Here is a 12,024-nt window from a genome sequence, read left to right on the forward strand (position 1 = left end):
TGTGACTGGTTAGAACTAAGAATGAAGCGAGTTTATCTCTATGAATTCACTAAGCATTTGATTTGATATAGGGATCATCATTTTTATAAACATCGAAGGTTCATGTGTTTTATGAAAAACATGATAATGTGACATTGTGCACAAATTTCATCAAGTGTATTTGTATAAAGGAATTTACAAGATTTGCCAATTACAATCATTGATTTTATGTGAACATATGGAAGGTATGCCACATGTAATTTGGGTGATAGATTGATGAGGTTTGGAACAAGTTTACAAGGCACACAATGTCATATTGGGCTAAATGAAAATGTGAATTGATAAACTTGCTTCACCAAGTAGGAACTCATATAATTTTTTTCACATTAAGTGCAGCAGACATGTAGTGGCCTAATTTACATGTACTAATACTTGGGACACCACCAAGTGGTCTGTGGGAGGCTCAGAAATCGAGATGACAAAATATCATTAACTATCCTCACATTGTTGCACATTACATGCATTTGAGACATACAATGTTTAGAAAAGAAACGCTTCAAAAGAGTATGAAGTCAAAGAATTTTGTAGTAGACATGAGTGATAAAACCAAGGTTCACCTCACGTGCATGTACTCCTATGGTTGGAAGGAGCACCAAACATGGACACTATTGATTGTTCAAATGAGTAAGAGAGGAAAAGTGTTGAAAGATATTTTCATTCTATTATTCATGCATGAAATCCTAGACATGATGTGCATCAAAGAAATATATAGGTATGTTTTGAATTTAACAACATATTTTATTATATTTAACTAACTATAATGTTTACAACTATTTTTACACTTTTCAATATTTTGATCAACATCCATGTCTCAAAAATACAACACAAATAGTAGAGATGGATATTGATGAAGACTATGAAGAGATATTGAACTATGTCGAAAGACATACTATCTATAAGGAGGGTGCATGATTACATAAAAAGAGGGGAATAATTGTTTGTAGGTAATTATTGTGTGAATTTAAAGTTTTTTGCCCATTTAATACATCAACTATTTAGGTGCACCATTAAAAAATTATAATTTGATCCCTCCCAGGTATAATGCTTCTTGCCTAGTCAATTTGGGTGGGTCTAGATTATATGACGATGCAAAAACCAATGAACAAAATTTGAGCTAGCAAGAAATGATGATAGAGTTAATAAACATAATTGACACATGTTGCAACTCTAGAGGGCTAATACTGATTGGCAACCCGTACTTTGTAGACATGAAGTTATCAATTATACTACAAAGTATGCTTCAAAAATTGAAAGAAGTTCTGAAACATATCATCAAATATTGATGTGTTTATCAAAGTTGGAAAATCCTGATGATCTTGCAATAGGGGCATATATAAATCTTCTCACAAAAATAGTTATAGAAAGAAACACTCGAGCTTAGGAAACATGTCATATGTTGTTAGAGCTTACATAGGTGAAGTGTACCAGAAAGTTTGTTAATATAAATGTTTCATGTGAGGTTTTCAAAATTATAACAATTAATATAGATAATAATGAGGAAGAACATACAAGGTATTTTATACAGGGTTATAAATCAAGATCCCTTTGTGTGGAAGGTATAACATTAATTGATGCAGAAAGATCTTAGATTTATAGTCCTAAAAAAGGAAGAGATAACAAATGGGGACCAAGAGAAATAGTAGCTATGGTTAAAGTTTTCCAAAGGCTTATATTGATTCCTCCGCGAGACTCCAACAAATGGGTTCAATTTTCTTCATCTGAATTGTTGCTCTAAAAACCTTTTTGTGACATTGAAAGGGACATTGGTGATAGTGATTCTACTATAGTGGCCAATTGGGAGTCACTCCATTATACCCCTTCCAATATTCAATGAGATGAACCAATAGAAAATGATGAAGCTAGAAGTGACTTAGATGTAGAAGATATTGTATGTGCTCAAGAGAATACTATATTGCATGAATGGGAAATCATATCTAGATTGAATTGTTGTCAACATATGTAAGTTTTTGAAATAGACATGTTGGGAAGAAGAGATATTGATAGGAATATAAACTAGTCTATTAAATATCAATGTGAAGATAATACTATTGCAGCTATCAACTTCATTGGTGAAATGAAGAATCATGAATGTATCATGTATCATGACATTCCATAATGCATCAAATTTTTAACTCTTAGTGGAAAGCAAAAAAAGGCCTTTGACATTATTATGACACATTACCATAGCAATCAGGTGGGGAACCCTCTATGTATGATAATTCAAGGAACTGTAGGAACGAGAAAATCTTATCTAATTGGTGCCATCAGTCAAATTTTTCATATGGCTGCAATGCCAAATCCTTCTCCACTTCAATTAGTCACACAGACTAGAGTAGCAACTTTTAATATAGGAGCTTCAATAATTCTTTCAAAACTATGAATACCAATAAAAGATTTTTCTCCACTAGAGGGGACACAACTTACAATTTTTCAAGAAGAAATGGCTTCATGTCAGATACATTTTGATTGATGAAATGAGATTCATTGGTCAAAACTTGCTCAAAAATATAGATTCCTATCTCAGACAAGCATTCCTAGAAAATGCTGATAGAAGTTTTGTAGGTAAAACTTTTTTTGTTGTTAAGTGTATTTTTTGTGTGAACTAATATTTATAAATATTATAATCCATATGTAGTATTCGTAATACATTTTTCAACCTTTATTTTCTTTCTTGTAGGTCTATCTATTATTTTGTTTGGTGATCTTAGTCAATTACCTCCAGTTAATGATAAGACTAACTCTAATGGGAAGTCTAAGTCAAACTATAACCCTAACCCTAGCTCTCATTCAAACTCCAACCCTAATTCTAACCACATATTTTTCTGATAAAATTTAGTTAAACTATAGCCCCAACCAAATTCATAATGATAAGTGTAAGTATAATCATAAGTCTAAGTTCAAATCTAAGCCTGAAATTAAGTTAAAACCTAACCCTAAGTAAAACTCTAACCCTAAATCTAACAATGTTGTTTTGATAAATTTAAGTCTATTTAAACCCCTAACCATATTTGTAATGATAATTCTATGTCAAACTGTAACGCTCACCCTAAGTCTAACCCTAAACCCATGTAAATCTCTAACCCTAAAACTAAGTCAAAATGTAACTCTAATTCTAACCATACGGTCCTTCATTAACTAAATTCTAATTATATTCTTAACCATTATCGCAATGCTAACTCTAATCCTCATTCTAAGTCAAACTCTAAGCCTAACCCTATGTCTAACTATAACCCTAACTTTCTCTTTTAACCATATTTGTAATGATAACACTAATTCTAATCCTAAGTCTACTTCAAACTCTATACATAATCCAAACAATAAACCTAACCCTAAGTCAAACTCTACCCCTATTTCTAACAATAATATTAAAATTGGAATTTGAAGTCTAAGACTAACTAGAAGCATCTTCATTATAGAATTAAAGAACTCATAAACTAAAATAATAATTAAAATTTTATTAGATATATATAGTATTTAATATGGTTGTATGTATGTACATACACACACACACACACACACACACATATGTATATGTATATATGTGTGTGTGTGTGTGTGTATGTGTATATACATAATAAGTATATGTCTATATATATATATATAAATAATATGTTTGTATGTATGTGTATGTATATAAAAAAATGTGTATGTCTACTAAATATAAGTATATGTGTAAGTATTTTTTATTTAATATATATAATAATAAAAATATTCAAAATATTCAAAATATCTCTTCCATTGTGTACTTTGATTGCTACTAGCTTATATATATATATAGATAATACCAAGAGTTATCCTTCTTGGGCTACCTATTTTAATTTAAATCCTATAGTATTTTTGTGTGGTTTAGGATTTAAATAATAAAATAGGTGCCTCAAGAATGATGACTCTTGGCATAACTACTAGCTTACACACACACACACACACACACACACACACACACACACACGTGTGTGTGTGTGTGTGTGTGTGTGTGTGTGTGTGTGTGTGTGTGTGTGTGTGTGTGTGCGTGTGTGAGCTAGTAGTTATGCCAAGAGGCATATATAATGGGAGAAATATTTCTCAACATGGGAGTATTCCAAGAAATAATCTGTGTGAGGGAAAAAGAAACGTGGGCAATTACAAACAAAACTATATTTCAAAACTAATCTTTAAAAAATTATTTTGTATTCCACATTGTAATCTCCACTAAAAAAGTTAACTACCATTCGGCATTTACAATATTTAAATTAAATTAGCATTTGGCATTTAGAGTTCACATAACAAAAAATAAAAAAAATTAATTCACATTATTTATATATGTATGTTAGTTTCTATATAAAAACAAGATTGAAAATGGATTAAACTAAGTAAAAGAACATAAAACTATATATAAAGTTTAATTTTTAAAAAAAATTTAAAAAATTTAAAAACAAAATGATAATAATAATTTAAAAAATTTAAAAACTTTAAAAAATTATTTATAAAATTTTAAATAAAATTTTAAATTTTTTTTTTTAAATTCAAGCAAATAAGAAGCATAAGTATAAACCCACATGCATAAGGCTGCCGACAATGTTGTCGTTGTTCTCAATGGTAGTAACTGCTGCACTAACATATGTTAGTCTAGCAATTACTGCCACTAACAATAGTGGTAGTGCTATCAGAAGGGGAAGTGGAAAAGAGTGGTGGTAGGGGTTGGTCGCCCGTCACCACATGTTTATTTTTACAATAGAAAATGCTGATGAATGCGAGGTGGTGGGAGTAGTGGCCTTATCAGCCAAATTTATTTTTTATTTTTAAAATTTTCTTTTTAATAACTCACCTAAATTATTAATTATAATTTAGTGGTGGTTTTCTTAGAAATTTAGAAAGTCTATGGAAATGAAGAGTTAGAATTTGAAGAGTCTCAATGGGAACTTTAATAGTTATTTCGTAGTTACAAAACACTAATTTGTCTTTACGTTTTGATTTGCAAAGAATTGAAAACAAAGGCAAGAGAGTAGAGTGGAAGAATAGAGAATTTTGAGAGGTAGAAAAGAGAAATTGTAAGAAGGAAGAGAAACTTTGTGAGGAGGAAGAGGGTTTATAGAATAAGAAGGTTATTTTGGAGAAGAATAAAGGAGGTTTGGAGAGGACTTTTATAAATTATAAGATGAACAAACCACATCAAAAAGAAAAGTAAGAGATTTGTATTATGTTTTGTTGAATAGTATTTAGATTTAGAATAGTATTTAGAATGCATGTTAGATTTCATGTTTTTATTTACAATGCATGATAGACTTCATGTTAATTTTAATAGTAGCTACATTTACAATAGTTTCTCAAATGCATGTTAGATTTCATTTTAGAATGAATGTTAGGTTATAGGAAAACTAATATGCATTATACAAATGCATGTTAAATTTCAAACTGTAGAATGCATATTCAAATTTATTAATATGAGCAATACAATTACCTTTCAGATTCTAACATGCATATGATCAAGAATAGATGTATATATAGATATCATATTAGATATTTAAGTTGGTTTAGATAATTGTTACTTGATATTTTCATATGTTAATTTTGTAGCCTATGGTATGATACGATTTGTAAATTCTCATATTATTAATCTTGATGCTACGTTGCATTTTCTATAATTACATGTGGAAGGAAATGCCACCATATGAATGTTTTAAATAGTAAGAGTTAAAATGAAATTTACTTTAATTGTTTGAAAATATTTTTTATCTTATATTAATCTTAATTTATGTTAATTTTATCTATGGATGACAATGCCACCATATTAATAACATTTTATTCTTAATTTATATTTTTAAATAAAATGTTAGGTTTTGTTTTATTTCTAATTTTCGTATATGTCATAGTAACTCCTTGTATTTTTCAACTACTAATAAATTAATTATTATTTTTGGAAATACATATAATATCTACTAAAAAATAGGGGTTTCCAAAGTTAGAAGAATAATTTGAAAAGATTATTTATTTCAAAATTATGTTAGTTTACATTTTCTAATTTTACTTATGGAAGGCAATGCCGTCATATTTATATTATATTAATGCTAATAAATTCTTTCTTAATATAATATTAAAATTTTTATTTAATTTTTAATTTACATTTATTTCATACTAATTTCTTATATTTTTAAAACTAGAAATAGATTAATTATCTTTTTAGGAAATACATATAATATCTCCTAAAAAGAGGGGTTTACAAAGATAAAAGAATAATTTGAAAAGATCCTTTATTTGACAGTTATGTTAGTTTACATTTTGCACTTTTACATATGGAGGGAAATGTCACCATAATTATATTATATTAATGCTAATAAATTCTTTCTTATTATAATGTTAGATTTTTAATTTTTTTTTTCTTACGTTTATGTCATACTAATTCCTTGTATTTTTTTAACTACAAATAGATGAATTATCTTTTTAGGAAATACATATAATATCTCCTAAAAAGAGGGGTTTACAAAGGTTGAAGAATAATTTGAAAAGATTCCTTATTTGACTGTTATGTTAGTTTCCATTTTGTACTTTTACATATGCAAGGCAATGTCATAATATTAATATTATATTGATGCTAATATATCCTTTCTTAATAAAATGTTAGCTTTTATTTTATTTTTACTATACATTAATGTCATACTAACTTGTATTATTTTTTTAAATTACTAAATAATTTATTTTAGATAAACCATTAGTCCTTTTATATTCCTTACAATTTGTTTTACAAATATCTTAAAATTATTTATTGAAATATCAATTTTGTTGTAATCATATTTAAGGAAGACACAATGGAAAATCTAATTGGCATGAAGGTTGAAATGTGCTCTTCTAAAGAGGGCTATTAGGGTGCATGGTTCAAGGGCACAATAATAGGAATTGTACAAAATAGAGATGCTCCAACTTTTTATTTTCAGCACGATCATTTTTTTATAGATGAGTGGACTAAAGAACCACTTGTGGAGCAAGTTACTATACATTGTATCAAACCCCTGCCACTTGTCATTCTGTTATCAAGATGTATAAATGGTTTGGACTTTGTTGAAGTGAGAGAATTATTCTTGGTGGCGAGGGACTATATAGGATACATTTTGAAACCCACTAACCCATGAAGAATTCTGTGAAGTTTATTTTCTAGACACTATAACTTTGAAACCTTACTCACATTCAAACATGCATCCAAGGTTGGATTGGGTAGATGGAAAATGGAGGCCTCGACAATGGAATTAATTAATTGTTTGACCTTTCTATTTTCCATTGTATGATCTTATAGATGATGATATCATTCATTGGTATCATTATTTTTTTTTTTGTAAATGACAGAAGGTTTTTTGGATTTTACAACTATGTAATTATTCTCTACAAATAGGAGGTGTCTTTCATGTTATTGAAAATTTGTAGAGCTCTTTTTATTGTACATTATGAGTTAGTTTCTAAATTTTATTCATCTAATTGTTATTAATTTTTGTATAAATCCGTGTTATCTTCAACAAAGAAATACCCATATAAGGATCATATCTAACTGCATATTTCATTTATATTATTTAAGTCCACGTTTAAATATGAACACCACCTACATGCATACATTTATTTAACATAATTATTTAATTTATATTATAATGCATTAGTTCACAAAAAAAATCATATTTTTCATTTATTTTGCTAAATTCACTCTATTTTTTACTATAATTAGCTATAGTGAGACCGAGGTTGAAATTTCAATAAGAGGAAGAGAGAATAGAATACCAAAGAGAATGAAATAGATGATACCAAAGAGACTATCATAGACATCAAAGAGAACAAATGAGAGAAGCTTAGATAGAGGAACAAAGGATAATGCGTAACCAAGTTGATAGAGAGAAAAGTGTTAGGAGAAGGCCTCAAGAAATAGTGGAAGAAATGTCGAAAGAAATATACAAGATTGAAATAGTCCACAAATCCTCAAAGAAAATGAAGTAGAACATGAGTGTCAAGTAAATGATGCCCAAGAAACTAAAAGGTACAACAAACAATGTAATGGTAATGTTTAGTTAGATGTTGAACACGAAAATTCTAGCTCAATACAATGAGTTTTTGCAACCCCACAACATGAAAATATTTTTAGAATGAACGATGGTGTTGAAGGAACTATGGAAAATGTTGCAAACCCAAATGGTCTTTGTGATAGTGAGGTTAGAAGATTTCAAATGTAGTTTAGGCATCAAATAGATAGTTTGAATACTCCAAATATGTGTCATGTTTGTAAAGAATCATATCTTTTTATGAAAGTTAATTGTACTTCTTAAGGTCCTATATGTAAAAGGTGTTGACAAGAGAGAAGCATTCGTATATTTTCTTCTCTAAACCATATGGATCCTAGGTCTCAACCACAAATGCTTACGAATTTGACCCAAGTTGAAGAGATGTTGATTGCATGTGTTAGTCCTATACTTCAAGTTACACATGCAATTGGTGGTGAATACAACTACAAGGGACACACTATATGCTTTCCCTAACATGTAGAAGAAGTATCCAAAGTTTTTCCACATTCAATTGACAATTTGCCCATAATTATTGTCTATAGATGGGATCAATGTGGCACCTATTATAACTTTACTATAAATAAGAAGTGTGTGTATAGAGCATTAAGGTACAAAGTAGAAAATGATCCCTTTTATGTAGATGTTACAATCAATCTAGGTGTTCTCAATGAGATGACCCAAAATTGTGATGATAATATTTTTAATAGGTTGAAGATAGTGCAAATGGAGTTTCATTCTAATGCAACCCAAGTAATTTTTGTTGGTCTACTCATGGAGGTGGATGAAGGTAATATACTTGAGCATACTACATCTATGGCCTCTCAACCACCCAATACTCAATGGGAAATGGAATTAATTTTTGCATCTATGAACAATCCCGATTCAATTTCATCTCAATTAATTGAATGACCAGCTATAGGTTCATCTCCTATCAATGAATATGTTAAGTTGGGATTATTGGATATGGCTTTTCTAACATTGTTTCCTGATGGAAGATGTGAATGGTTAGAACCAACGAAGCAAGTTTATCTTGATGACTTCACTAAGTATTTCATTTAGTATAGGGATTATCATTTTGGTAAACATCCAAGGTTCAGGTGTTTTATGAAAAACATGATAATGTGACATCAAACAAAAATTTTATCAAGTGTATTTGTAAAAAGGAATTTACACAATTTTGCCAATTAAAATCAATGAGTTACATGAACATATGGAAAGTATGCCACATAGTAATTTTTTGCCAATTAAAATCAATGAGTTACATGAATATATGGAAAGTATGCCACATAGTAATTTGGCTAAGAGATTGATGAGGTTTGGAACAAGTATATGAGGCACAAGGTTGTATTGGGCTAAATGAAAAGGTGAATTGATAGACTTTCTTCACCAAGTAGGAACTTGTGCAATTTTTTTCACATTAAGTGTAGTAGACATGTAGTTGACTAATTTACATTCACTAATACCCAGGACACTACCAAGTGATCCACAAGAGGCTAAAAAATGGAGAAGACAAAATTTCATTGACCATCCTCACATTGTTCCACATTACATGCATCTGAGACATACATTGTTTAGAAAAGAAATACTTCAAAAGGGTATGAAAGTCAAAGAATTTTGGTGTAGATATGAGTGGCAACACCAAGGTTCACCTCATATACATGTATTCCTATTGTTGGAAAGAGCACAAAACATGGACACTATTGATTGGTCAAATGAGGAAGAGAAGAAAAGTGCTGAAAGATATTTTCATTCTATTATTCATGCATGGAATCCTAGACATGATGCGCACCAAATAAATATACAGGTATGTTCTAAATTATATGATCCCATATCTCACTATGATATGATTCTTAAAAATTTATTTAAGAACAAATTTTATTATATTTAACTAACTATAATGTCTACAACTATTTTTAAGCATTTTGATATTTTGGTCAACATCCATGTCTCAAAAATACTGCACAACTATCAGAGATAGATATTGATCAAGACTATGAGGATTATAATTTTATCCCTCCCATGTATAATGAACCTTTCCTAGTCAATTTGGGTGGGTCTAGATTATATGAGGATTTAGAAACCAGAGAAAAAAAAAATTTAGCTAGGAAGAAATGATTATAGAGTTAACACACAAAATTGACATATCTTGCAACTCTGGAGGGCTAATGTTGATTAGCTACTTATACTTTCTAGAGATGTCATTATCAATTATATTGCAAAGTATGCTTCAAAAGCTGAAAGAAGTTTTGAAACATATCATGAAATGTTGATGCATTTATCAAACTTGAAAAATATTGGTGATCTTGCACCAAGGGCATATAGAAAGCTTCTCATAGAAATAGTTATAGAAAGAGACATTGGAGCTCAAGAAACATGTCATATGCTTTTAGAGCTTCCATTGGTGTAGTGTAGCAGAAAGTTTGTCAAACTATATGTTTCACGTGAAGTTTTCAAACCTACAACAATTAATATAGATAATAACGAGGAAGATCATACAAAGCCTTTTATATAGGGTTATAAATCAAGACCCATTTGTATGGAAGGTATAAGATTAATTGATCTTAAAGGATCTTGGATTTACAATCCTAAAAAAAGGAGGAGATAACAAATGGGGGCGAAGAGAAATAGCAGCTATAGTTAGAGTTTTCCCAAGGTTTATATCAATTCCTCTGTGGAACTCCAACAAATGGGTTGAATTTTCTTCATCTGAATAGTTGCTCTACAAACCTCTTTGTGACATTGAAAGGGACATTGGTGCTAGTGATGCTACTATAGTTGCCAATTGGGATCCACTCCATTATACTCCTCGGCATGTTCAACAAGCCGAACCAACAAAAAATGATGAAGCTGCAAGTGACTTAGATGTAGAAGATATTGTATGTGATCAAGAGAATACTACAAAGAATGAATGGAAAATCATATCTAGATTGCATCATGGTCAACATATGCAAGTTTATGAAATAGACATGTTGGGAAGAAGAGATATTGATAGGAATAAAAACTAGTCTATTGAATATCAATGTTTAGATAATACTATTGCAGCTATTAGCTTCATTGGTGAAATGAAGAAGCATGAATGTCTCATGTATGATGACATAATGCATCAACTTTTCAACTCTTAGTGGAAAGCAAAAAAAGACCATTGACATTATTATGACACATTACCATAGCAATTGGGTGGGGAACCCTCAACGTTTGATAATTCAAGGAACTGTAGGAATGCAAAAATCTTATATAATTGGTTCCATCAATAAATTTCTTCATATGGCTGCAATTTCAAACCCTTCTCCACTTCTATTACTCGCACCGACTGGAGTAGTAACTTTCAATATAAGAGCTTCAACAATTCTTTCAAAACTATGAATACCAATAAAAGATTTTGCTCAACTGGAGGGGACATGACTTGAAATTTTTCAAGAAGAAATGGCTCCCATCAGATATATTTTGATTGATGAAATGAGTTTCATTGGTCAAAACTTTTTGGAAAATATAGATTCCCATCTCAGACAAGCATTCCCAAAAAATGCTAATAGAAGTTTTGTAGGTAAAGCTTTTGTTGTGGTTAAGTGTGATGTTTGTGTGAACTAATATTTATAAATATTACAACCCATATGTAGTATTCCTAATACTTTTTCAACCTTTATTTTCTTTCTTTCAAGTCTATCTATTATTCTAGTTGGTGATCTTGGTCAATTATCTCTAGTTAATGATAAGCCAGCATATGGTAGCCAAAGGAGGGATAAATTATTGCAGAAAGAATTCAAAAAAATAGTTACATTAGACAAAATATTTAGGCAAGATGGTCATGACAAAGATTAAGAAATATTTCGTGAGCTTCTAACAAATTTGAGAGATGCAAATCCTAAGATAGATTATTGGAATCTTCTTATGATGAGGATCCCTATACGACTTGATGCTCCAATGAATGATGATTTTAATAGAGAAGTACATTTTTTCTCAACCAATGATAATG

The sequence above is a fragment of the Cupressus sempervirens genome, chromosome 5 (genome assembly GCF_028749045.1).
Source record: "Cupressus sempervirens isolate cs-2001-9-10 chromosome 5, ASM2874904v1, whole genome shotgun sequence".
NCBI classification, from domain to species: domain Eukaryota; kingdom Viridiplantae; phylum Streptophyta; class Pinopsida; order Cupressales; family Cupressaceae; genus Cupressus; species Cupressus sempervirens.